Below are 2,930 nucleotides of genomic sequence, written 5' to 3' on the forward strand. Positions count from 1 at the left end.
GTAGGGAACAACATGATATCTATAGTCCTTGGTGAGGATATGCTCCGAGAAGGTGACTGGGTGACTGAGGGTGTGGTTGGTGTGGGTCAGCCCCACACAGTGAGAAGCGTAGCACGGAGGATACTGTATACCCAGGGGGTAACCTGCTGGTGAAGTGTCTTCCCAATGTAGATCACAGGCAGAGCATAATACATCTTGTCAGTGAGAAAGCAGTGACTGATGGGGGCTGGCTTCACTTGTAAAGGATTTGCTTGTACATCCCACCTTTTATAAACTTTTCTAAGTATTGACTATGCCTAACGTATATGTAACCTATACCAGGCTAGACAAATCTTACTTCTCTTGCATGCTTTTGTGCATGTTGGAAATAGGCATTCAGCTGGGAAGATTTTGGTCCTTGTGTTTTCTAGCCATTGTGGGACAACGTGACTGTCATTTCTTGCCTTCCCAAAAAGACATGCCTTTGAGAAAACCTACTAAATCTAAACTGAGAGTCTCCAAATGTCCATACATGCAGCTAGGATGTGAATGAAGGTAGTTAAACACCATGGCTGTGCTGGCATTGATGCTACACCCACATGCTGTCACATGCCTGGAATTGGCAAATATAGGGATGTAGGGTTTGCTTCACTGTTTTTTACTATCATACCAGTGACTCTGGGCAGGAAAGAAGATGCAAAAATTTTTCTTAATCCTGGATAAGGAGATATAATCCTTTTTTCTAGCAACCTTTGTTTACCTATTTCTTGTTCTGATTATGTACCTTATGTTAAAGAGAAATGATAATCTCTTTGCAAATGAGAGACGGGACAGACACGAAGAAGACAGGTTTAAATAAAAAGTTCACAAATGCTACCTGCTGTGGGTAAATATGTCCCCCGTGGAACAGAGAGGCAGATGCCCTGCTGAAATGACCCTGCTTTGCATAGTTGGTTTATTTTACCTTGATCCTATCATGCTCCATGCTCACATCAGTGTCTAACTTACAAACACTGAATCTAGATCTTTGTTACCTTCTTGATGTTATCTTTCTGTGTCAATGTGGACTGAGATTTCAGAGGGTAATGAGATTACAGAGGACAGACAAGGAACTTTGAACCTCTATTTAAGTGAAAATACTCTTGGAAAATGAGAAGCCACTTGCCCTGTGAACTATTAACAGGACTATTGGATAACCTGAATGGTGACTTTAGTCAGCAGACGGGCCTGCCTGGGAAAATGGCTGCAGGAGCAAGAGGCATCTCCCTGGGAGGTGTGTGAGCAGGAGCTGGGTGTCTGCAAAAGAATGGCTGAAGGGCAGAAATAGCTGTAGATTAATTGATTTTGTCTAAGACTGTAGATTGCTTGAGCTGTTTGAAAGTACTAGTTTATTGAGTGTGTTTGTGCTGTGTGTTGCAGTATTGACAACCTGAAAGTCAAAAAAACCAGTTGGTGTTGATGTCGAGTTCTCCTGCTGCACCAAAACAACACTGATGCAAGCTGTAAATGCAAGCAGCGATAGCCTCTGAGGATGTGTGAGAAAGACCCTCATCCTCATCAGCTGCTGTCTTCTTAAAGAAGAAAGTGTGTGTTTAGCAGCACCCAAGTCATGTTAGGGAAGAGAAGGTGTAGGTGAATACCATGTTAAGACTGTGATATCTTCTGGAAAGAGCTGGTATCACAGCATTGATACAGTGGAAGGATTTAAAGATGAATGGAAATGGAAAGAGCTATCAGAGGTGAGAGTTAACATCGAAGATGAGGTGATGATGGAGAGAAAAGTGAAGGCATAGAAAGGGGAAGGACATATTGCTGGCAGATGTGGCAGAAGGCAAATGACAGGAAGGTGGGCTCCATAATTCGGAAGTAAAGCTTGAAATAGAACGATTATACCTGGAGGGACACTTGGACTTGGAGAACTCTGAAGGTGCTTGCTCCATCCTCTGCAGGGCTTTCCTTGCCTTCTGATTAGTTTCTGGTTTCCAAAGGGAGACAGTGGTGGGGGAAAAGCTGAACTGCCCTCTCCCATACCTTTTGCAAAGACCTTCTTTTAAAATCACCTCAGTCCCAAACAGCTGGGCTGTTCCACAATGGACCCATTTTTACCTGATGTGGTGACAAGTGTCAGTGCAGGGTTTGGGACCACAGAGGATGATGGAGTTACCCCCACCTCAACACCATTGGGGTCACATAGTCACATTAAGAATTTGGAGCAGTGAGAGGGGCTACAAGAAAGCCAAGGAGTTTGAAGTTGGTCTGGAACAAACAAGGGGAGCCATGCTTGTATTATGAAGTGTTGGGCTGGTTTCTGTTTTGGGATGTTGGGCATCTTGGGAAGTATTCTCTCATCTGGGAGTATTTAACTTTGCTCTAGGAAAATGAAGGCGTATATGGATCCAGAAGCTGTCCATATTGCAGGCACTACCAGTTCACCTTGAAAGCCTGATCCGTGGCTTTCCTTCTCCTGCTCTGTTCCACCTGTAAAGCCTGTGAGTGGGTTTTGAGCTATCTCCTTCCCGCATGCCTTGCCAGATGCTGTGTGGCAGGGAAAGGGCAGACTAACTTTGGCTAGTCCTGCCTTATGCCATGCTTTGTGCCTGTACCTGGATCCTCCCTTCAGTTTTCTTTCTACCCTATCGTTCCCCAGCACTTGCACATGCTCCTTTGGAGCAGCTTGGACTTGCTCATGTGATGGGAACTCAGCAAAGCCAGTACAGCCACAATCAGTGGGAATATGGCATAAAATTATCTTTTCAATGCACATACAGAAAGGCTCAAAAAGGTGTTTGCTTTCTCTTAGGAACTACAAACCAAGGATGGACCTGGGATTTTGCTGTGGAGAAAAGGAGTGAAAAACATGAGCTTGAGATTATATCGTAACATGAATGTTTCTGGGGACAGTGGAGGGTTTCTTTTGAGTCATTCAGCATAAATTACTCCTGCAAGAAAAA

The sequence above is a fragment of the Nestor notabilis genome, unplaced genomic scaffold (genome assembly GCF_000696875.1).
Source record: "Nestor notabilis isolate BGI_N333 unplaced genomic scaffold, ASM69687v1 scaffold10433, whole genome shotgun sequence".
Taxonomy (NCBI): Eukaryota; Metazoa; Chordata; class Aves; order Psittaciformes; family Psittacidae; genus Nestor; species Nestor notabilis.